This window comes from Alosa alosa, chromosome 9 (genome assembly GCF_017589495.1).
Source record: "Alosa alosa isolate M-15738 ecotype Scorff River chromosome 9, AALO_Geno_1.1, whole genome shotgun sequence".
In the NCBI taxonomy this organism is placed as follows: Eukaryota; Metazoa; Chordata; class Actinopteri; order Clupeiformes; family Clupeidae; genus Alosa; species Alosa alosa.
The window spans coordinates 32,387,864-32,414,780 of record NC_063197.1 but is presented as its reverse complement, the minus strand read 5'-3'; the positions used below and the strand labels follow the sequence as shown (position 1 = coordinate 32,414,780).

At 42.5% G+C, this 26,917-nt stretch overlaps 1 pseudogene; it reads left to right on the top strand.

The window, feature by feature from the left end:
- Nucleotides 1-2,319: 2,319 nt before the first annotated feature.
- LOC125300794 lies at nt 2,320-23,882 on the top strand (annotated as a pseudogene).
- Nucleotides 23,883-26,917: the final 3,035 nt, after the last annotated feature.

Genomic DNA, 26,917 nt, shown 5'->3' with positions numbered 1-26,917 from the left:
ACATGCAAGTCCTGAGTCCCAGACGGCTTCTTCTGTGAGGAATGATAATGGGAGACTGTTGCTTCACCTTGTTCCTATGACTCATCCACAAGCAGCAGGAGGGCATCCACTCTATATGCACATCAGAGTGACCATCATTACACTGTTAGAGATAGGGAATCACAATATCAAAATGGCTTTGATGAGTGGAGTTTCTTTTATAAAAACATATAAACTTAACAGTTAAATAACTGAGCTGTGGATATGAGAATGTAGAATGTCTTAATGCTTCCAAATGTAAACATGGGTTGTTTAGTTAGGAAAGCCACTCAGTTGAGGCCTCAGTCACACCAAATATTCAATAAATATGAAAAAGTCTCAGATCCTTGATTTGAAAACTTTCTTCCTTCATATTTACCTCATCTTCATCTTCATCTCCAGTCTCATCCTGGAGTCTGTGCACACATCTTCAATTTCAGTCTCATCCTGGAGTCTGTGCACACATCTTCTGTATATTCGCTTTACAATCTTAACATTAGGGGCCAGTTTCCTGTATGTGCATTAAACTAGTCGTGGATTAAACTGTTTTTTTCAATTGAGATTGTCATTGGAGTTCTCGTTCAGCCCTGGACTAGACATACAAGAAACTAGCCCTAGACATACAAGAAACTAGCCCGAGGGTTTCACCCTCAATGACTTCAGATGAGATGGATTCAATTATGGAATACCATACATATTGTCACTATAAAATTCATGACTTTGCCCTCAATATGAAGGCACAACATGTTTCTGCACTAAGAATACATTACATTACATTTGGCTGACGCTTTTTAGCCAACATAGTAAACAGTTTAAGTTTTAGAGCAGTTCTCAACAATTTTAGGACAATTTAAAAACATTAGAGGACAATTTAAAAACATTAGAGTACAGTAAGAATAAGTGCATCAGTGAGTGCTGTTTTTAACAGTTACTTGTCAGTTTGAGACGGCTGGTGAGTGCTAGGATCAGTAAGACTTGTTGTAAGTGTTGCTATGAGAGGAGATGTTCTCTAAAGAGCTGGGTCTTCAGGAGTTTTCTGAAAATGGAGAAGGATGTCTCTGCCCTTGTAGGAGCTGGCAGTGTGTTCCACCAACGAGGAACAACAGATGAGAAAAGTTTGGATTGGCTTGAGCGTACGGTGGTAGAGCTAGGCGTCGTTAGATCTGAGGAGCGCAGCGGTCTGGAGGAGGTATGTCTGTATGTGGGCATTCAAGTAGGTGGGAGCAGAACCGGAGACTACTTTGTAGGCAAGCGTTAGAGCCTTGAATTTGATGCGGGCCGCCATAGGTAGCCAGTGTAGCTGGATGAGCAGCGGGGTAACATGTGCCCTTTTGGGTTGGTTGTAGACCAGGCGCGCCGCCGCGTTTTGGATCATCTGAAGTGGTCTCACTGCGCAGGCTGGGAGACCTGTCAGGAGGGCATTGCAGTAGTCAAGTCGTGAGATGACTATTGCCTGAACCAGAAGTTGGGTAGCATCTTGAGTCAAGTAAGTCCTGATTTTCCGTATGTTGTAGAGTGCGAAAAGGCATGACCGGGCGACTGAGGCAACATGATCTGAGAAGTTTAGTTGGTTGTCGAGAACAACTCCTAGATTTTTTGCAGTCCTGGTAGGTGAAACAGACAGGGAGTCCAATTTGATGTTGATGTCGTGATGTATGGTAGGTTTAGCTGGGAGGACCAGCAGTTCAGTCTTTGAGAGGTTCAGCTGGAGGTGGTGTGCCTTCATCCATGTAGCTATGTCTGAGAGGCAATCCGAGATCCGTGCTGAAACCAAGGGGTCATCAGGTGGAAAGGACAGATAGAGCTGTGTGTCGTCTGCATAGCGGTGGTATGAGAAGCCATGCGAACGGATAATCTGTCCCAAGGAGGTGGTGTAGATAGCAAAGAGAAGGGGCCCAGCACTGAGCCCTGGGGACCCCTGTGGTGAGATGGTGAGGTGCAGATAGCTGACCAAGCCATGATACGTTAAACGAGCGTCCTGTGAGGTAGGATTCAAACCAGGAGAGAGCAGAACCGGAGATTCCCATGTTAGCGAGTATAGAGAGAAGGATGCGGTGATTAACTGTGTCAAAGGCAGCCGATAAGTCAAGCAGAATGAGTACTGATGACCGAGCGGTCGCCCTGGCTTCTTTTAAGGCTTCTGTTACAGACAACAGAGCCGTTTCGGTAGAGTGGCCTTCGAACATTCCCTTCGAAATGAGAGACAGAACTGGATAGTCAACATTTACATGACCATATATGGTCTGTATGGTCTGTTTTCCTGTCGGACTAACTCTTAACCCTCCTCTCCTAAACTGCAGGATGTCACCTGAGTCCAACTGCTCTTCCATTGCCGTGACGACTGGCGAGGCTGGCCTCCAGGATTGTGTTCCAGAGCTGATGTGCAACGGCAGCCAGTGGGCGAACGCCAGCGGTGTGGTCCCCGACGCGTGCCTGAGCCTGGACAAGTACCTGGAGCGCTACCTGGGACCACAGTGCTCTGCGGACTTCCTCCCCGTCTGCGTGGCCTACCTGACCATCTTCCTGGTGGGCGTCCTGGGCAACGTGATCACCTGCATCGTCATCACCTGCAACCGGGTGATGCGCACCCCCACCAACTACTACCTATTCAGCCTGGCCGTGTCGGACCTGCTGGTGCTGCTGCTGGGGCTGCCTCTGGAGCTGTACGAGATGTGGAGGAACTACCCCTTCCTGCTGGGCAGGGGCGGCTGCTACTTCAAGACCTTCCTGTTCGAGACGGTCTGCTTCGCCTCCATCCTCAACGTGACGGCGCTCAGCGTGGAGCGCTACATCGCCGTGGTGCACCCTCTGCGGGCCAAGTACGTGGTGACGCGTGCCCACGCCAAGCGGGTGATCCTCAGCATCTGGGCGGCGTCGGTGCTATGCGCCGTGCCCAACACCAGCCTGCACGGCATCCTGACGCTGCCGCCGGGCTCGGGCGCCGCCGGCATCGCCGAGTCGGCCATCTGCACGCTGGTGCGTCCGCGCTGGGTGTACAACCTGCTGATCCAGGTGACCACGCTGCTGTTCTTCCTGCTGCCCATGCTGACGCTCAGCGTGCTCTACCTGCTCATTGGGCTGCGGCTGCACCAGGAGAAGATGCTGCAGGCGCTCGAGGACAAGTTCAGCCGCGGACGCCGGAGCGGCTCGCCCACGCCCATGCACACGCGCGCGCAGCAGCAGAGGGCACGCCGACGACAGGTCACTAAGATGCTGTGTGAGTAGCACGCACACACACACACACACACACACACACACACACACACGCACACACATATATATATATCCTTAAGGCATGCAGAAATCCAGTGGGAAACGCTAGAGTCATCAGGTGGGAAAGACAGGTAAAGTTAAGTGCCGTCTGCATAACAGTGATAGTCAAATCCATGGGAGCGAATGGTTTTACCTAAGGAAGTCGTGTAAATAGAGAAAATTTACTCCTAATACTGATCCCTGAGGCACACCTGTGGTGAGGTCATGAGACTTTGATACCTGTCCCTGCCAAGACACGTTGAAAGAACACCCTTTAAGGTAAGATAGATAGATAGAGTACTTTATTCATCCCCAAAGGGAAATTATGGTGTTACAGCAGCAATTCATAATATAAACATATATGACACATATGCATACATACCTACATACAAGTAAAAAGAAAAATACAATTGGATATAGTCTCTGTTGAAGAGGTTGTAAACTGCATTGTCTCTCAGCATAAGATTTTTCTCTCACGGCACAAAGGGGAGTTGTTGTAAATAGTTATGGCAGTGGGCAGGAATGATTTTCTATAACGGTCCTTGTTACAGCAAAGTTGAAGCAACCTCCAGCTGAAAACACTCTGATGTCTGACCAGTAGTTCGTTCAGTGGATATGAGGTGTCCATAATGTTAAGGAGCTTTTGCAACATCCTTCTCTCAACAACTAACTCTAGGGGTTCAAGTGTACTTCCAATTACAGAGCTCTTTTCAACTTGAGTTTTTTGGTGTCATTTGCCCTGATACTGGTGCCCCAGCAGATGGCTGCAAAGAAAATGGTACTAGAAACAGCAGGTACAACATCCTGCTGCTCACATTAAAAGACCTAAGCTTCGTCAAGAAGTGTAGTCTGCTCTGTCCCTTCAGTGTTGCACTTCCAGTCCAGTTTGTTATTCAGATGTACACCCAGATATGTGTAGTTTTCCACTACCTCCACCTCTTTCCCCATGATGGAGACAGTGTTCAACTTTGTCCTAGCCCTCCTAAAGTCTACTATCATCTCTTTGGTCTTGGCCACATTTAAAAGTAGGTGGTTGTTTCCACACCACGCCACAAAGCTGTTCACCAGTTCTCTATACTCAGCCTCCTCCCCATCCTTCACACACCTCACAACTGAGTCATCAGAGTATTTCTGCAGATGACAGGCTAAGTGGTATGAATCACTCTTAAGTGGACAAGTCTAGGCCACAGCAGAGAGAGAGTCAGAGGGAGAACTGTCCAAGTACGTGATTGTCAAGAAGTGACCTAGTGCCAAACACACAGACACACACACACACACACACAAAGAGGCACTGGGTGGGTGATTTTCCACCATATTACAGTCCTAGATTTGAACTAGATGTACCGCATAGCGGTACAAAATATGACCGCTGCTCAGTCCTGTACATCCGTTCCACGAAAATAAATCACACTTCAATTTGTCTCCATATTTTACTCCATCCCCCACTCTTGAAACTTTTGTGTATGCTTGTTTGGCATGCCTGAGTGTGTGTGTGTGGCTGCACAGAAAGTAGCCTACTGGTGCTGAAAAGGTGAATAGATTGTAGAATAGCCAAAGAAGATGTAGCATTGTTATAAAACCTTTAAAATCTCTAAACAATCACAAGTAGGGCAGTTCATCACAGTTCATCCATTGCAACTGGATTGATGAAAGGTCACTTACACCTGTAGGCTACATTGTATTTGGGAAAAGCAAAAGGTATCAGCATAATGTTATTTATTTATTTATTTATTTATAAACAAAAACATCTCTGTCAGTTCCATGCCGTTTTCAACAGCTATAAAAAACAAGGGTCATTTTTGGATGGATTGATTTTTTGTGAATGTTTCTTCTTCTACATAAGATTTTAGTCATCTTTAGTTCATGTAATACTTTATTGTCAATGCACAAATTAAGTAACAGTAGTCTGAAACGTTATTGTTAATGCACAAATTAAGTAACAGTAGTCTGAAACGGAATGCTGTTTTACATCTAACCAGTGGTGCAAATAACTGACATGTCCAAATGGGCCTTGATGAAATGCGTCGATAGACTGTTCATGCACATTTTAATGGGCCAAAGTTGAAGAGCTGTTGTCCGTTATTGTTCGTGCAAATATAGGCTGATTCATGTTCCCTTGCATTGTGTAACTGAGGTCCATGGCTAGTCTGGCTTTCACCAGACCAAGCTCAATCTTTAAGAAATCAAAAATAAATAGCGGGCAGATCAGGCTGGGTTCACCCAGCCTAGTCCATAGGCACCCGATATTGTTTAATTTTCCGATTGAGATATCCACGCTCTGGCTATTCTAAATGCAAAAATGCATCAGGGAGTTATGACAAAACTGTAACTAACAAACTAGATCCTAATAGAAAGCTGTTAGCTTCCCTAAGCTACAGGTAGGCCTATTTACAACATAAATTGTCAATAGGCTATGCTGGCGACACAAATAAAATCTCCTTTGGAAACCAATGGCTTACGCCTTACAGTATCAAGCGGACTTAAACTGCCATATCGTGGCGAAAAGTTGTAATAAAATTCCCGCAGCTCCATGAGTCAAGGAAAGCGCGAATGAAGTAGCCACTTCTAAATGGGACCCACTACACAGTAGCTTAAGGTGTGTTGCCAAAGCAGCCATAATGAAATGAAGGTGTCATTGTTTGGATACTTCACACACGTGCTTTTTAATTTCACAGACTACCAAGCTGGAATCAAAGCACATCGATTCCCCTCTCACACCCTGCACGAACTTAAAACAAAATAAACAGGCGTCTCAGTCTCACGCATGTATAGGCAAAACTGTATCAGACCGGTGTAACGTTGGTAAATCTTCCATTGCACAGAATGATTTTTGTAGCACGTGCAACAAATGACTAATCTGACCCTAGCCAGATGAATTTCGCTCCGCCTAGCTCCACTCATCCATCTGGAACCGATCCATTGAAGTGTTGCTTCAGAAGGCTGGGCCTAATCAAAAAATGCTTGCATATGATTGAATAAGCCACTTGTCCGTCATCTATTGACGTGCTACTTCAACCACTCACATCGAAGCCAACCCGTGACGCTAATAACAGTCTCACAGTCGCTTCTACGCTATGTCACATCTATGAAACTCCCGCCCTGCGTCCTGATTGGCTGAACCATAAAGTTGGTTGCAGAAATCACTCTCAATGGAAGAGGTCCCAGATGGATGTGAGTGAAGCTAGGCGGAGCTAAGCGGAACGAAATTCATCTGGCTAGGGTCAGGTTAACAAATGACAGTCGAAAGATACAATTACAGTGCTGCTATCAATTTGCTTGGTATAACCGCATTTATAGTTTTCTACAAATACAATCAATCAAATTGGCCTCCATCACTCAACCAACGCTAACGGTAACATTACCTAGGTCCTTATTGATATTATAAGATTAACGTACCTGTAGTAAAAACCAAGCATGTCCGATAAACATCCTCAGATTTATTTCGGCTTCAAGAAGAAATGGGAATTACATTTCATGTGAACATCATCCTATCCTTATTAGACGTTCTCTGCGGTAAACTACAGTCCTTGTAGGAAGCGTCCATTGTTTTTCCAACCCACTTTTAACTTCCAACAAAATTACGTCTCACTGCAACGATGCGCCATCTAGTGGACAAACGACTACTTATCGGCAATACTGGAAATGCAGCCATGATGATGATGAATATTTATTTTGGCTTTCTTTTAATCCTACTGAATTTGTAATTATGTGTCAGCCGTACATCCGTAAAAGTCTAGTGGGGCTACATACCCACCAAATTTCATGTGCCCCGGTGGTTCGGTGTCCCGGGTATCGTTGACCAAAAATTCAGGAAGTAGATGACGGGGACTTTGACAATCCCTATATGACCGCTTCGCTAGCGGCAGTCATAATTAGTCTAATGCTCTTGCTTTTACACCATACTGTTCTCATCCTCGGTAGCGTGGTATAGACCAGGGTTTCTCAAACTTTTTCAGATGAAGGACCACTTAACCAATAAAAAAAAATGCACGGACCACCTAGCTGGAAAAAAAAAAAAGATTAGACCTACTATTAGCCTACACAATAGGCCTACTCACTGAACCACCTTGCTTATTGTCTTTGCACTTTGGTTATTGTGTCAGAGGACTCATATGATTTAAACTGGCATATCTTACATAGACAGTGTTGCAGAACTGTTTGGATTTACATACAAGTTGGTTCAATATTGCAAACTACTCATCTATATTATATTTTACCACGTCTGCTCGTGGACCACTTGGGATAGCTTGCGGACCACCAGTGGTCCCTGGACCACACTTTGAGAAACACTGGTGTAGACCATCCAACTCTACCCAGACGGCCAGGGAAGTGGGTCTGTGAGAGTTTGTTTGTGATTGTGTAACACTGCCACAGTTTATTCCAATTACATGGCAGCTTGGCCCTTGGGGGCGTTAATTATCTGTGCGAGATGAATTTTGCCTCTTGACTGCACAGTCAAGGTAACTACAGACAATAGCCTAACCAAGAACAAAAACGTTTGACTGCATCCTTCTGTTCAACTGAATTATTTACCTCAGCCATGTCGGCTGAATCCACAGGGGAAGGCTGGCAGTAATCCAGCATAAAGAAACCTGAGGCCGCTATCAGGGCAGGGCCATGTAATCCACCTCAGCATCCATCAAGTTGGTATGTTGCACACACACGCACACACACACACACACACACACACACACACACACACAGACACACGTAGACACACACAGACACACGTACACACACACAGACAGGCACAAACACACACACACAGAGAGAGAGACACACGTACACGCACACACACACAGGCCAGCACACGCACACATGACTTATGACACAGTGAAGTATGCACACACACACATTTTCACATTTATGTTAATATTAAGTGCTTGTCCATTCGCATGCTGAGAGATGCGGCTCTGGGCTCTTTTAAGGCTATTGCAATTATTTTTGCTACATGTAAATAATAAAAATACATTCAATTGAATTTAAATATCAGCTCATTCATATTTAGCAAATGTATTAACATACTAATAAAGAAGAAGATTTTACTTAAATAACCACATTGGACCACTGGCATAGAACTGTAGATGAATACCAATACAATGTCAGTCCTCTGTTTAAACCATGATGAATGTGGCCTTTCACTGTGTTTATTTTCATGGAGTTCACAGTTCTGTAATCCAGACATGAAGCCCCACCTCAGCCAGCCTGAGCCCCCTAGTGGCAGGCGAGACAACAGCACGGACGCGGCACGCATAACAGTATATAATATACTGTTGAAGTAGGTCTACTGTTTTTTTTTAGCTACACCTATTAACATTGTGTATTATTACACAATAGGCATACTCACTGAACAACCTTGCTTATTGTCTTGGCACCTTGTTATTGTGTCAGAGGATTCACTGGCATATCTTACATAGACAGTGTTGCAGAACTGTTTGGATTTACATACAAGTTGGTTCAATATTGCAAACTAAATAATTTATATTTTACCACGTCTGCCCGTGGACCACTTGGGATAGCTTGCGGACCACCAGTGGTCCCTGGACCACACTTTGAGAAACACTGGTGTAGACCATCCAACTCTACCCAGGCGGCCAGGGAAGTGGGTCTGTGAGAGTTTGTTTGTGATTGTGTAACACTGCCACAGTTTATTCCAATTACATGGCAGCTTGGCCCTTGGGGCGTTAATTATCTGTGTGAGATGAATTTTGCCTCTTGACTGCACAGTCAAGGTAACTACAGACAATAGCCTAACCAAGAACAAAAACGTTTGACTGCATCCTTCTGTTCAACTGAATTATTTACCTCAGCCATGTCGGGCTGAATCCACAGGGAAGGCTGGCAGTAATCCAGCATAAAGAAACCTGAGGCCGCTATCAGGGCAGGGCCATGTAATCCACCTCAGCATCCATCAAGTTGGTATGTTGCACACACACACACACACACACACACACACACACACAGACACACGTAGACACACACAGACACACGTACACACACACAGACAGGCACAAACACACACACACAGAGAGAGAGACACACGTACACGCACACACACACAGGCCAGCACACGCACACATGACTTATGACACAGTGAAGTATGCACACACACACATTTTCACATTTATGTTAATATTAAGTGCTTGTCCATTCGCATGCTGAGAGATGCGGCTCTGGGCTCTTTTTAAGGCTATTGCAATTATTTTGCTACATGTAAATAATAAAAATACATTCAATTGAATTTAAATATCAGCTCATTCATATTTAGCAAATTGTATTAACATACTAATAAAGAAGAAGATTTTACTTAAATAACCACATTGGACCACTGGCATAGAACTGTAGATGAATACCAATACAATGTCAGTCCTCTGTTTAAACCATGATGAATGTGGCCTTTCACTGTGTTTATTTTCATGGAGTTCACAGTTCTGTAATCCAGACATGAAGCCCCACCTCAGCCAGCCTGAGCCCCCTAGTGGCAGGCGAGACAACAGCACGGCACGGCACGTACAACAGTATATAATATACTGTTGAAGTAGGTCTACTGTTTTTTTTTAGCTACACCTATTAACATTGTGTATTATTACACAATAGGCATACTCACTGAACAACCTTGCTTATTGTCTTGGCACCTTGCTTATTGTGTCAGAGGATTCACTGGCATAGGTTACATAGACAGTGTTGCAGAACTGTTTGGATTTACATACAAGTTGGTTCAATATTGCAAACAAATAATTTATATTTTACCACGTCTGCCCGCGGACCACTTGGGATAGCTTGCGGAGACAGCAGGATAATGTGCTGGAAACAGCAAAGGCTTGTTGTTGGTCAGGAGTTAGCCCGTGTCCCATATCTTTGATGATGATCCCCTTGGGGATCAATAAAGTATCTATCTATCTATCTATCTATCTATCATTTATTTCCTTCTCGTTCTCTCCTTTTACCTCAGTTGGCAGCCAGCAAACAAAGCTCAGTAGCCTGGTGCTGCCATTCCACAGGCAAGATACAGACTAGTCGTAAACCAGAGGAGAGAAACGGAGTCTTTGTGTCATTTAACATTTCTTAGCCCCCGAGATGACAGGCAATATCAGAGGGCACAAAACAGACTGATGGAAAATAAAAAAGACAGTCCGCGTGTCCAATAATAACATTCCTACCCCTTGAGATGACAAACTTTCAGTCCTGTTGAGACTGTCTGTGTTGTTTTCCACAACCTACAGTCTCTGGCAGAAAATCTCTGACAGAACGAATTCCTCAGGCTGTGCCCAACAGTCTAACCTTTTACCACATACAGATTTGCTTTAGATTTGTTTATTCACAGTGAACGTGGTTAGTATAACAATGACCAATATGTTAGACAACAGTAAATGCAGTTAGTCAGACCATATATTTATTTTATCTGACTATAGACTAGGTGCGCAAAAGGCTCTTCCTGTACACTCATTTATTTCCAGTGGAGCGTTAACTGTGGGGCAATTCCACGGAAAATGGACTTTTTGTCACATCCATAACGCCAATGCCTTGGCCTTGCCTTTGTATGATGTGAATGATAACATTCCTTTTTTGTGCATTTGTACATGTACATTCTTCGGCCAAAAATAGCAAATGCTCAAATTTCATGTAATCATTCACATCATACCATACCATCACATTTTATTGGCGTTGGATGTTACCAAAAATGTAATTTTCCATGGAATTGCCCTGTGTTGTAACTGTTCACTACGACACTGAATATCAAGTTTAACACACGCACAAATCCTTCTTTATCGTACCGTGCTGATTCACTAGTGCAACACACAACCGGGTCTGTGTAAACACTAATTACATTCAGAACAGCGGCAGGTTCAAACACACCTGGTCCGTGTAGACACTAATCACATTAACAACAATAGCGGCAGGTTCAAACACACCTGGGGCCTGTAGGCTACTACGAAGCGGGGTTACTGGCTTATCTGGGTAACTTCGAGAGTAACTTGATCACGTGTGGCGTAACTTCCCGATTAACCCGTACTACGAAAGGTGGATAGGTTTTAACCGAGGTATGCTGCCATGGCAATTTACGCTGCATCTCAAACCTGCTCCGACCAGGTTATGTTCTTGGTTAACCCGAGGTTTCCGTTAACCACACCCTTTATAAGTACCACCCCTCCACTAACAATTTCTCCCGACGACATGTCATTGCCTGGATGATCCATACGACATTGCCGCAAATTGTGAGGGACTCTCTTCGCAGGGCGAGGGGTTTTAGAGACCGCCAGAAAATATATATAGCTTACCCGGACGATATTCTCTATGAAGATATATATTGTCAGCCAAGGGAATTCGTTATCTTTGTCAGATGATCTAGGAAGACGTCTCATAGCAATGCCCGTACGTGGACATTCATTTATTCCATCGGTGCTGAACATCTGAGCAAGAATACTGTATGTCCGAAAATAAATGGGACATAGCCTACAGTAGGCCTAATAAATTAAAATCACCATTTTAACAAACTTGTTGAATTGAATGGCATATTACTGTACCCTGCACATAAAGGCTACACATTTCCACAGGACCAGAATCCGACCGAATGCCTCCCTCAACCCCCTCCATAATCGGCCTTCCACTATTATTTGCGATGGCCAACTCCTCTGCTACTGTAAAACACTCTGGTGCCTTTAGTGTTCAAAGACACCTTTTTCTTGTTAGCTGTAAAACAGAGGCCAAGTGAAGGCTATAAGCTAGGCCTACATGTTTTCATAATTAAGAAATATTAATGCAAGCTATAACTATATAAACCTACTATCTGAATAATGTTTTTATGTTTCATTTTCACCTGCTGCCATGTGCTTTTGGCAATGTTGCATCTGAAATGTTCACAGGATTAGGCATACACTATCAGTCAATGGGGGCTACTTAAACATTAAATTATCCTTATTACTGTAATCTATATGCCCACTTCTGAATTGTGTTGCATCTGTAGGCCTTTCTATGAACTCAAAATAGGTTATTGAAGGGACCGTTCGTTATTTATAAACGGGATCACCGGAGAGATTTTGAGTGCTTCGATTTAAAGTTGCACGACCCTCCCCTGCCTGCTATATAATTTTCAACGACCCTCCAGCAGCATTTTCATTAATGACATGACCCTCCCTGGCCATTTATCGATGTCTTCCGCCCACGCTCTTACGCGCTATGAAAACACATCAACATATGCTACTGCCCTAAAATCAACCTCTGCTTTCTGATCTTACACATCATACTTCACCAAGATGGTGGCCATTTCAGTAGATTTACTCACTAACATTGTTGTGGAAACACAATAAGCATGGAAACTAAATGCACACTTCCTGCAACTGCATTAGCCTACTTGAAAAGTTACTCCTCTAGTAAGTATTCACATGAAATAAAACAATAAAGCATGGAGACCATTCAACAAAGCACACTGGGTAATAACAAATTCAACACATGAACTTGTTGCTATGGACTAAATCTCTAAACTTCCTCAGTCATTGTAAAGCTGCGAAGCTGAACATTATCCAAAACTCAATTTTCAGGCGAGCGTCAATTTGGGAGCTTGCTACACTCCTTCCTTCTCAAATGACTTGAAAAGGCCGTTTGCACAATTTCACAAATAAATCACAGGGACCGAAAAATACCTAACATGCCAACTTTTTCCGGGTTTATCATTTTAACTATGCGGCTCAGCTGTGGAACCAACTTTCGGATGACATTAAAAAGGCCCCAACTGTAGCCAGTTTTAAATCTAGACTTAAGACCAAACTGTTCTCAGACGCTTTCTGCTAACTGTGCCGAGTTACAAATTCTGAATCTGCCTCGATAATTATTCTACTTTGTCTTTTATTACTTTTTACTACTTTTGCCTTTGTTTTGCTTACTAATTATTCTTTATTTTTAAATGATTTTACCTTGTGTTTTATGTTTTCTTTTTATTATGATCTTTACCTTTTAACTATTCTTTGACTATATTGCCCTTCTATGCTTTTATTTGTTATTATCGTTTGGTTTTGTTTATGTAAAGCACATTGAATGACCTCTGTGTATGAAATGTGCTATATAAATAAACTTGACTTGACTTGACTTGACTTAACGTTTCCCCGCTGTCTTGCCGTTTTAATATTTTCCCGTAGAATATCCCATATTACTGTAATACTCTCATAACATTAGTCCTGCATTCTGGCCTGTCTCTGTGTTGTCCTGTTGTTACCCCTTGCCATTCCAGTGAAACAGATGCAGGGCTGCCAACTTTTCAAAAAACCTTGGAGTGAGATTTGGTGGGGCCAACCAAAATTTTGCTGAGGAGATTTTTGTTTGGCTCAGCATTATTACCGTACAGTAAAAAAAAAAACGTACATCAGTGGTTCTCAGATGTAGGGACCAGGCATGGACGGATTATGAACTTTCGGGCCCCTGGGCCCACATGTAATAAGGGCTCCCCACTAATTGTCGCATATGTCCTGGGGTCCTCCTCCAGAATTTTTTGAATTTGTTTGATGTGATTTCCTGTATTCTGGTGCATTTTGGGGATTGCCAATACTAAATTCAATCAGATTCATAGCCTATATCCTGATGTGTTGATATTGAGGCAATGACAAAAAAATGTTTGGGACTAGATGCAATTTCCTGAATTCTGGTACATTTTAACAGGTTATTTAGATACTTCTATATAACAAAATAAAGCCAGCCTACAAAATTAATAAAAAGTAAATCATGCATAATTAAAAAATAACTCAATATATAGGCTACTTGGCTACACAATAAGGTTTCCATTACAGCACCGCGGACGTTCAATGAACGCATGGAAGCGGATGGTTTGTTTGAAATCCCGACACTCTTTCAACTACATGGAATGTAATAGTGATCATCAAATACCTCCCCAGATTTGCCCATCAGTCCCAACATTTAACAATATAATCAAACAGTCCAAAAGTAAATTAAATATCAAACTAAACCGAAAATGTCATGCTTTTGAAGACCTACCAGTATGCCGCTCCAAGAAACGCATGTCTCAAAATAAAACTTGCATAAGAAATAAAGGGCTGTCTGGAATACAATCCTGCCCCTAAAGGCCTGTACTTTGTCTTAAGACCCCGGGCCATAATTTGAGGATTTACACTTACAGTATCTAAGTAGACAAACTGGCTTCAGATATCCAACAGAGTGAATAGAGATTGTGCAGTCGCTGTGGTTAGTGACGTGATGCTGTTAATGGGGAGTTTTACATAGCCGAGCGTAAACCTATAGGTTATTATTTATTTGGTGTAGCCTACCTATAAGGCTTTTACCTTATCAAAAGTGAGGGGGCGACTGATCTCTTCAACACTGCGGGGGATTTGGCGCTTGTCACTGTATGTGTGACAGAAGCGGAATGGGAGAATGTGTATAACAAAAAAAAAAAAGCTTAAGAGTGATTCTGGCGCCAAATGGGAGAATCCAATGAAAATGACAATGAAGCACTAAACAGATGCTGAAAACAGCACTGGTATTTCGCATGGCAAAAGTGGGGGGACCCAAACTAACAATTTTAAAAAGTGGGTGGGTGTTTTGTAAGAATTTAAGAAATGTTTGTATATTTTAACTTTTAAATGCATCAATCAGGTGCACTTTCAAAATAAATTCAGAGGTCAGACTTGCTTATTTTTATGGAAATATTTGTGCTGTAGCCTAAGCTATTTTGCACTTCAGAATTATAACCATGCACACACAGGTGGAATAGTTATGGTGATATTGCAATAAGTTCAAAACCACAAAACATATGCTACATTCCACAGTACAGAAATTTAAAAAAATGTGTGTACATTTCAGCACTCCATGAAATTATGCAGAAGTGGTCACCTGTGTTATTCAGCTAGTTCATTTAAGATAATATATTGGTCATTGTAATGGCCATCTAGCCTATAGCCTACATGCTCTTCCTTTTTCAGGACGTACCTATATCTGGGAACGTATGATGTGAATGTTTGCATATGGCTTATGTCAGGCTTTATATCAATATTTATATCAATATTTGTGTCTCATTATTTGATTTTCTTCATATTTTTGCATTAATGTCACTAAGAAGCATGCCAATATAAATATATTCATTTATCTGTGTAAGTGGGATTGGCTGGAACCTGACAATATAAGAACCATGATAGTGGGATAATCTATGGCTGAGCAATTTACAAAAAAGTATGTACTGACAAATAGTTTACATTAAATACATTATAATTTCGCCCCAATGAGGCTATGTAGAAATGTGTTGCAATTTCAAAACCGGATTACTTAGGAACCACTTATTGCACAGAGGTATGCTTTATATCCTCGTATTCGGTACGGTTTGCTGTTTATTGTGATATTGTGTTAAGGGTTAGTGAGATATTTAACAGAGAGTAATGGGTGTGCACTGTGTGCAAAATGCAAATATGATTAGCCTAAATTGCACGTCGGTTCAATGTTAATTTTCTCGCGAACCATTTATCACAGCAACTTGACGCTAATATCATTAGAAAGCTTAGATTCCGCTCGTTCACATGATGTGTAATGTGTCATATGTATAGGTTTAGTTTAGTTGAACCTCATCTGCCAGGTATTTGACCTACCAGGTTGACACTTCAGCGTGAAAAATACTCAGTAATACTCAAAGCATACCTGAAGCCGGGGAAATGCGCCTGGGATGGCTTCTGAAGTAGCATCGCAAATGAGAGAAAATGGAGAAAATTCCACAGACAGGGGGTGCTCTTGAACCCTCTCACCGTCTCTGAAAGCATAACTAGTCGATCAGTGGCTGACCGACCAGGTTGACACTTCAGCGTGAGAAATCGGGGGTGTGGCGTGTGAGCGTGTGAAACTAATCAAATGCGTGTGTCTCACGGCCAATGCGTGAGAGTTGGCAGCTCTGGTTTAAAGTTAGGCTACACGGTAAACTACAAGTAAACCAAAGTTAAATTTAACTTGTTTAGGGCTGGATAAAGTTGACCAAATGGATATAGGCTGTTAGGGGTGAAAAAAGTAGGCTACTTTGTTGCTCCAACCCTTCCAACGTTAATGGGGACGAATGACATTTTCCGTGTTTTGCGTGAGAAACCTGGGAAATCTCCCTTATTTTCATTAAATGTTGACAGAGCTATGGAACGAAAGAGAACGTTATATGGCGACAGAAATCAACAATCAAACAAGCCACTTTGATTTTTCGCTGTTTTCATTAATACAAAAGATGGGTGACCCTCCCTCCTAGACAAAAAAAAGTTAGGTGACCCTCCCCTCAACAAAGAATAAAAAGACATGACCCTCCCCTATTTTCCTCCGGTGGCCCCGTTTATAAATAACGAACGGTCCCTAATTATTTCAACTCATTTCAGACATTCCGCAAGCTACTAATCCTCCGTAACACATATTTGAAGAACATGTGGGAATAAAACTTTACTTTTAGGCATTTAGGCTACCCGATCTGCAATACGTTGCCAACAGCCTTGCCTTGCTTTGTTCACTGCCGGCGTATTTGATTTTGTCGAGAGTGGGTTTTAATTCCTCATAACTTGGCATAATAATTGTGCATTCCTCCTCCGTAAAATAAGGTGAACGCGTCATCATTGAAAGTGGTGACTTGCGCTGCAACCCGCCCCTTTTATGTGAACGCGCACAAACTCCAATTAGGTTAACACCTGGTCCGTGTAGACACTAATTACATTCAGAACAGCGGCAGGTTCAAACACACCTGGCTCCGCCAGAAACAAACGAGCGCATGTAGCCTTTTCTACAAATGTATTTAACTACTGCATGAAAAGTTGTACAAGAAGCGGTATAAGAATACACTGAAGATGTTTGTTGCCAACTAGATCTTCACTAATAACTAATAAAATGAAGAGCTATTTTCCAAAACACTGTATAAATCCATTTTTGAAAATATTATATTTTCAAAGTCATTATTCAAATTAATGTTATTTAATTGCATTTAAGGTAGGCTAATATCAATAAAAGTGCACTTGTGTTGTTTTGATTGAGTAAAGATACAACCCCAAATCAGAAAAAGTTGGGACATTGTGTAAAATGCAATTAAAAACAGAATGTGGTAATATATAAATCTCGTAAACACATACTTAACTGGAAAAAGGACATAGACAACAAATGTTGAAAATGGAAATTTTGAGTATTTCATGGAAAATATATGTTCATTTTGAATATGATGCCAGCAACATTTTTCAAAAATAGTTGGGACTGGGGCATGTTTACCATGCTGTTCACCTCTTCATTTAACATTCAGGCAGCCGTGGCCTACTCGTTAGTGCTTTGGACTTGTAACCGGAGGGTTACCGGTTCGAACCCCGACCAGTAGGCATGGCTGAAGTGCCCTTGAGCAAGGCACCTAACCCCTCACTGCTCCCCGAGCGCCGCTGTTGTTGCAGGCAGCTCACTGCGCCGGAATTAGTGTGTGCTTCACCACACTGTGTGCTGAGTGTGTTTCACTAATTCAGGATAGTACAGTTTAGAACTGGCTGCTGGAGAGACAATGAGTAAAAGTAGCAATGAGGAGAGAATAAGCAATACCCATCGCCCAACTGGATGTATAAATTATATCAGTCATGCGCCAAGCACTGGCCCCTGAGTGATGAGTGGAGGGGTGTGCATACACGTGACATTACATGTGGCCGGCACAATTTTTATCAAAGCGACTGACAATGTACCATGGGAATCCAGAGTTCTCACGGAAGCGTTTGCTCAGGGAGAGACTCGAGTCTGGCAAGGAGTATGATGCACGTAACTTTTGCCCCTTGCATCGCGGGGAACCAATCATATCTGTGTAGCTGATATAGCGGGCCAGAGGCGATCTAAACAGATGACAGACGTAGTGTCATCCCTGTAAGAAAGTAGATGTTAGTGTGATATGTGGAACTGCTTCTCCATTGACGAACTGCATCCCCTCAACGGAAGAGGGGAGGCATGATGCACCTGCAGGGGTTAGCAAATTAAAGATTGGGAGGAGAATGTAAAAGGAACTTGCACGTCCTCCCTGGCACGATCACTTTGGGTGAGCATATCTGCCAAAAACAAAACAGCCAAGGCAAAATAGGAGAATGGAAATCAGAGTATACATTATGCAGAGGATCCTGCTAAAACGGCAACAATCAATGTGACGGATGGCGTGACTAGATGGGCTGAAAACACATGGACACGCAGAGACCCGTTGTGTTTAAAGAGAGTGCATGAAGGACGCAGCATTGGCCTGAAGGAGACTTGAATCTGCCAGTGACTATGGACCGCTCCGTTTGACCTGCGAGAAGGAAGGAGTAGTTACAGGTGACATGTAGTATCGTCATCGGTAAAACAACCAGCCAACGGCTATGTTGGTAGTCGTGATCAACGAACTTCCCGCATAGGTCACCACTTAAACCACAACTAGCGAAATGCAACATTGCCGACATAATCATGAACAGCCGGTAACCATTAACACCAATATATGGAGTGCTGAAGTGACCCACTGGTGGGCAGTGAGCAAAGTGAGGCCTGCCATAGAATTCCTAGGAACCCAATACACAATACGGAATCAGAAAAGACATTTCAAACATACAAAAGACGCTAGAAGGATATGTTAAATACACAAATGACACAGCTTCTTAATTAAAAGCTCAACCAACACCATGTGGGCGTGAGCCCATCACTGTGGCGTCATCTCATGAACAGACACAGTACGGGCATTGAAAAGAAAACACCTATAATTGCCTAGATAATAGCTTGTGTGACATACTGGCAATTGATGACCATGGGCCGGCGTGCAGTCATTTTGGTTCGAGCTTTGGTGTAAGACCCCCCAAAATTGAGAACCCAGATAGCTGAGAACGTCGGGGACGTCACGGCATACCTGGGACATGACAGATCAGCGGTAGCTGAGAGTAGTTTGAGCAACACTAGCGATCAACAGCCCGTGCCACATCGAGCAAGCTGAAGCGCAACTCACATACAAGACAGACTGAGGAGGACTTGAGCAGTGCATGCAGAGAATCACCCGAGGAAGGCCGTGTAGACTTTCCACCAGAAGGTATGTGATGCATGCCCAGATGATTAAACAAATGCAACGAATGAACTGGCTTCCCGCAGCCATGCACAAGGAGTGATACCTGAACCGAAGTCCAGCAGACGAGTAGCCTAGCCTAAAGCCTATACAGCCCAACGAGCCACGAGGCAAATTAAGAGGCTACACAAAAAAAACAACAGGTTTGACGACGCTCAACCAAGGTAGACATCGAGATAACCACAGTGAGTGTAGAACATCAATTAAACAGGTCTTGGGTTGGGTTCAACGGCAGCGTGGTGCAGGCTAACAATTAACAGCACAAATTGCAGGGATTATGAAATCAGCAGGAATTATTGTAAGGAGGCCTAAGTGAAAGTTAAACCGTGTCAGACGAATCAGTTTGTTAGCTGCCCGCCGAATATTGTTGGCAAGCAGGTGGCATGACTGTGGGTAGTGTAGCCCAGCTCGAGGAGCTTGGGAAGAGAGAGCACGATAACCTTACCAACCAGACACAGAAGCTTGAGAAATCGTTGCCGAAACGACATGGGCCTGCAACAGAGTTGCGCGAGGACGGCGACCCGGCAGTAGGTTACCGTGAAGTGAAGGCTGCAACAGCGTGAGTGTGACTGGCTCCGATATGCAGAGATGAGCGATGAAGCGACACGCAGTGGCCCTGACCGAAAGGCGCACAGGTCTTAACAGCGCGGCGAACGAGCGCGGTTGGATTGTAACAAGTAACGCCACTGAGGGCAGAAGAGGCGAAGGCAAAAACGCAGAGAGCCCAGGTCCACGCGGAAGCCTGAGCTAGGACGTCAAAGTCAGCGTACCGAGAAGCAAAAGCAGTGTTAGGTGGAACATATTTAAAGAGCCCACTGAATTCCTATAGGCTAGCGCTGATTGAATGAGTGAATGATCAGATTGCATGGCTTTCCCGAAAGGTAGGCAAAGCTATGATTGACTCCATGTAAGCATGGGAGGAGTAGAGCTACACTACGAGTCTTCCTAGTAGAACTTTCGCTGAAGCTATCATAGACCAAATTTCCCTCACGGGATCAAAAGAGTATATATACTTGTGACCAGGGCCCATAAGAGTCCAAAGTCACGCAAAGGAACCCGACTACGCCACCCAGAGGGAAACTGGGAAATGTACCCTACTCAATTATAACACCTTAAGACACAAGTTCTTATATGGACAGAGAGAGAGCAGAGACCCAATTCTCAAGTTCAACTTTTATTGATGTTTTTGGAAACAAATCAACTGCTGGAAGGGAAATAGTTAGTAAAATATATATGTATTTTATTAGATTTGTCACTAAATTGAGTTCATTAAATAGGTAGTTTACAATCAAGCACAATCACAACAGTTTACAGTCCGGTATAAATATGTATGTATCTTGTGTAAAAAAGGGCAAGAAATACTGTACCAGCTGGGAAAGTGTCAGGTGGGCCACTGGAGGGAAGGAAAGCACCCAGAAGAGACACCAATTTACCTGTGCAAAAATAGTCACACACACGCACACGCTGATAGCCACACTCACAGCAAAGGGTGGTGCCAACACGCAGTTAAGAGTGTACACAAACACGCTATAAGGAAACACACTAAGCATGCAGGTGACCAATAAGGAGGAGCAAAGAGTACCCAACCACCAGTGGGCCCAACCAATCTCCAGCTGTGGCGATATACATGATGCAGCTTAATTGTATCTACGAGACGAACACAGTTGGTCACAAACAAAACAATAAAATGATCCAAGATGCCAAGACACAAATCCCCCCCCTCAAAGCACACGGACATGCAGGCGTAACGAGACAGATCACCCACAATCAGCAAGCCCGGACAGCTGCGTCTGTGTGCGGGATATAGTACACTTAAACAAAACAAATTGTAGAAATCATAAATAAAATACAAGGCAAAACAGCAATGGCATTAGGTAGCTCTTCCTGAGGGCAAACAGAGTAGCATTAGCATTACATTTCAACAGCAACAGGTACGCAATGCAACCCATGACAGTACATGCTGGTATTACCTTGCATCCACGCTAAACTGAGTGCTAAACTAGGCTAAATGAGGAAGTGATTTAAGTCATGTGATGTAAATTATGGGGCCGGCCCATGTAATAAATTGGGGGCGTAGTCCCTGGCTACATACTTAAACTTAACATTCTGCATATGTTTAGGAACTGAGGAAACTATTTGTTAGAGTTTTGAGAATGAAATGTTGTCCCATTTCTGCCTGATATAGGATTTCAGTTGCTCAATAGTATGAAGTATTCTTAATCATGTTTTGCATTCCATGATGCACCTAATTTGACAGGTATGGACTGCAGACAGGCCATTGGTCACCTGGACTCTTCTATGGAGAACTACTGTTTAAATATGTGCTGAATTCATTTTAGCATTGTTCTCCTGAAATATTCAAGGTTTCTCTGAAAAAGACATTGCCTGGATGGCAGTATACAGTATGTTACTCAAAATCTGTATACATCATTCAGAATTGATTTTGTCTTGCCAGATGTGCAAGATTCCCATAGGCACTAATGTACCTCCACACAGTCATATAAGCTGGGTTTTGAACTGAGCACTACAACATCTTGGATACGTTGGATAGTTCCTCTCCTCTTTAGCCCAGAGGAGTCTATGATTTCCAAAAATAATGGCAAATGTTGATTGATCTCACCAAAGGACATTTTTCCACATTACCCCAGTTTATTTTCATTATTTGTATTTTTATTTCTGTATAACGTCTAAATACAATTTCCTCTTTTGCATGGTAAGGTTTGTACTAACATTTGTGAATTGGGTATCAAACTGTGCTCATAGAAAACCGTTATCAAAAGTTTTCCTGAGCCCATACAATGATTTTCATTACAGAAACAGGTCTGGTTTTAATGCAGTGCCATCTGAGGTCCAGAAGAACACGGCCATCCAATGTTGTTTTTCAGCGCTATCCCTTGTTTGCAAAGATTTCTGTAGATTCTCTGAATATTTTAATGATATAATGTACTGTAAATGATGAATTCCCCAAGTACTTCACAATGTCATGTTAAGAAGCATTATAATTATATTGTTTCATCATTTGCCCACACAGGTTTACACAGAGTGAAGAACATCTCTTTACTTCTAAGAGACTCTGTCTTTCTGGAATGCTTTTTTTCATACCAAATCATGTTGCCAGTTACCTTAATTAGTTGTAAAATATTCCTCATTTTGTTTCTTTGTCATTGTTTTTTTTTAAACATGTTGATATCAAATTCAAAATTAACATCTATTTTCCATGATCATTTTCAACATTTGATATGTTGTCTGCATACATTTTGCAGCTAAATATGAATTTACGAAATTGGCAGATTATCACATTCTGTTTTTATTTGCATTTTACATGTCACAACTTTTTCTGATTTGGGGTTACTCAGTATATTTTTCTGTGACTATAGTTAAATCAATTTTGAACGTTTTTCTGCCTTGCTCTTACGTTAAGAAAGAAGCAATGTTTACAAGCATGGACTGGACTTGAAAACTCTCTCTCTCTGATTGCGACGTAAATGCTGTCAATCAAAAAGAGTTCAGCCCCTTTGACGGTTCCTCCAATCTTGACACAGAGGCTTGGTGTCCGGGCCATCCCACTGCCCAATTCACTCCCTGAGACATTGGGCTTCCCTGGAAATGGCGATTTTGGAACGTTTGTCATATAAACGTCTAGATCAGCCCATTCTGAAGTGCCATCGAAAGTCCAGTGAAGCCAAACTTCTATGGGGTTTTAAACGGATCATGTCGTCCGATCAATGAGAACAAAAAAATGACAATAGACAACCAGCAAAAAGTTATTGTTGAACAAACAGACAAACAACGAAGTCAAACACTTCCTAGCATACACTAGTTGGAATAGTAATGTAAATATGGTAGTATTTGACCATTTTTTCTGCAATAATTTAGAGACGGAACCTCTGGTTTACAGTTGTCCTGTTGTTTATGTTTACAGTTGTCCTGGTGGTGGTGTTTGGGATCTGCTGGGCTCCATTCCACACTGACCGGCCCACTGGACGAGCGACCAGCTGAACATCTTCCAGTATGTCATCACCTCCGTCTTCTTCTCTCTCAGCTCTGCCATCAACCCCGTCCTCTACAACCTCATGTCCAGCCGCTTCCGCCAGATGTTCAAGGAAGTGGTGTGTCAGCGGCGGCGCTCGCAGCGGCCCGTGCCCGGCAGGAAGCAGTCACTCAGCATGACCCGACTCACCCTGCGGAGCACCCTCAGTGACGGCCCACAGTGCAACACCATCGCCCTCGCCAGGGTAGACAACACCATCGCCCTCGCCAGGGTAGACAACAACAATGCCCTCACCAGGGTAGACAACACCATCACCGTCGCCAGGGTAGACAATAACAATGCCCTCACCAGGGTAGACAACAACAACACCCTCACCAGGGTAAACAACACCATCGCCCAGGGGCGATTTCCTGCTAACGATCACTCTTAGCGAGCTATGAAGACTCAAAAGTAAACCGTAGCAAAGTTGTTTACCTTTAGAGTTGTGTCCCTTAGGAGTCTTCTTGCGAAAAGCTCCTTATGTCCGACGTACAAGGCACTGTCCACCCTGAAGGTGCTGAATTGGTTGACATTGATTGCTCAGAAATCATTTTTTCACTTCACGTGGAGTGGAGGCATGACAGCGTTATGAAAAACATTGCTCAAATATCGCCTCCGGTAACATCACGCTACTTCAGCATGGATTAACTTATTAATAGCATACAATGATAAAAAGTAGAAATGAAATGATCTGCCCTTAATTAACCCTTAAGTTTTCACAAGGTCTGTAGGGGGAAGCGATCCGCAATCTGTCGGTATGACCAGCTATAACCCCCTAAAACCTTTACACGTTACGCCATCCTTCATCACTCCATATCAAGAACTTATTTGAATAATAGTATTGAATTGTTTTTTTAATCACAGCTGATTGACCAGCAGCCACATTTAATTCAGTATTTTGTGCCATTGGTTAACATTAAACATAAAAGTAACTCTCCACATTAAACATTGTAGAAGATGGTTCAAGAAATAAGAGAATAAAGCTTTTAATTATGTTCAAATGCGTGCACATTTTATCATTTGTATGAAAACATATCCAGAAAGTATTTTCTTAATTAGCCTACTTACATAAAATCAATGGCGAACCTAAACAGTAATAGTGTACCATATGAGTTGCATGTGCAACAGAGATTTCTGAAGATTGCTGTAGGCTACAGTAAAAAAAAAGCTTCGGGAAACCAGCCCCAGAGTCATATATATATATATATATATATATATATATAGAGAGAGAGAGAGAGAGAGAGAGAGAGAGAGAGAGAGAGAGAGAGAGAGAGAGAGAGAGAGTTTGGCCAACTCAAATCATAGGCGCCATGTTGACTACCATCGTCAGATAACTCTACAGTGTTATCTGGCTTTGTTGAAATAAATCGCTTATTTGCACTATTTACAGGCATATACATGTTATTATCAACGTTTGTCAATATGTAAAAGGCCCTTACAGAAATATTCCAGTGTATATTTACCTTCTACATCTTACGGTAAATTGGCCTGTAAAATGCCCTTTGTAGTGAGTGACCACGTCGCCTAACAAGTCTCAGAGTGTTTACCTTTCTTTTCCTCTTCAGTCTCCCGAGTCCTGACTAATGTATTTTCCTACAGTATGTAATGTGTTATCATAGTCGAATAGTAGTTACTTGCCCTCCAGTTTGGCATTTTCCTGACACAATAGTAGTTACTTGCCCTCCAGTTTGGCATTTTCCTGACACAATAGTAGTTACTTGCCCTCCAGTTTGGCATTTACCTGACACAATAGTAGTTACTTGCCCTCCAGTTTGGCATTTACCTGACACAATAGTAGTTACTTGCCCTCCAGTTTGGCATTTACCTGACACAATAGTAGTTACTTGCCCTCCAGTTTGGTCTTTTCGCCGCCAGCTCCCAGTTTTCACCTTTTTCGGTCACGGGGTAAGTAGGAATATTTAACGGGATAAGTTGTGGAATATTTAACGGGATAAGTAGGAATATTTAACGGGGTAAGTAGGAATATTTAACGGGATAAGTAGGAATATTTAACGGGATAAGTTGTGGAATATTTAACGGGGTAAGTAGGAATATTTAACGGGTAAGTTGCATGGCCGGATCTAGAATAGGGCTGGGAGGGGCAATGCCCCTCCAAATATTTCTTCTGCCCCACCTAATTGGTCAATTTTAATTGACAGCTATTGAATCTGCCAATCACACTTTTCTAATTTGTCGTGTTTCAATTTCGAGGGTGCTGATTTGCTGGTTGGATAGTACAAATACGCTACCGGAGCAGCAGCGACGCGTTCCCCTACCATTCCACACTGAGTGCATGACTTGCTGTTTCATACTTCTAGAGAGGGCTTAGCTATATTTCCATAAAGGTTATAGCCTACTAGATATAATATACAGGGGCGGACTGGGACCAAAAATCGGCCCTGGCATATTTGGCCCAAGCGGCCCTCAAATCGGTCAGGCACACCTTATTAAATACAAAATCTTTGCATTACCCTTAAACATGCATATATTATTTTCATCTCCATATTGAAGTAGGCTATACAAGCAATTATTAAAGAAGAGTTTCTGCTTGAATTCAAAGTATCATTTCAAATTATTCAATAGGCTACATTTAAACAATACAATGCTCAATTGACAGCAGCACCAAAAAATGACTGAAGCCTATGTGTAAAGAGCTAAATTACCTAGATTGTCATAGATTCCTGGCATGTTGTGGCCTGTGTTAACTCTCCCTGACCATAATGCATAGCCTATTGTTTACGGCCGTAGAGTATTCTGGCCGTCTGTCTGTTCTTCCTGTGTCCTGTTCAGGTCCCGCTCATTTTAAAATTATTACAGTGTGGTATAGGGTTCGGCAAATCTACTCCCCGTGGGGAGGTTGTGTATTTGTATGTTTTTAGCAGATTTACTAGGTGCAACATCCCAAAGGGGCCGTGTAGACACTAAATACATCAACAATACTGGCAACTGCAACACTCCTAGCTCCACTGGAAATACATGAGCTGCCTAATGAACTTCAGGAACTTCAGACGAAATCTTAAGGGTACTTGCGGGCTGGGATGGGTATGTCCAGTCCAGCAGGTGGCAGTAATGCACCTATTGATTTGCCTATACAGTATATTGATGTATTAATATATTTATTGAACCAAACTGCTGAAATAAGACAGTGCCCAATGTGTTCGTGTGTGTGTGTGTGTGGGCACAAATACATCAAAAACTGTTTTGTTACAAACTACAAAAACTGGCTCATAAAATGTAACAAAATAAAATACTGATATGAAAAATGTATTTAATTAAAATACAAGTAATTAGTCATTTGAAAATACAAAAATACCCAACAATAATCATGGTATACCAACTTTTAAAAGAAACTCAAAGGCATATTATTGAAACGTATCCCCATGAGACAAGAAATACTATTTTCTAGTGTTAATTTCGTCAGACGAGACGAGAGGAAATATGTTCGTCAACGACCTTTTTTTTCATGACTAAGATGAGACGATGATGAGACGGCAGTAATGTCCTGAAACACTGACTAAGACTATCTTAAGATGCATTATTGTTGACGAAAAAAGACGAGACTAAAA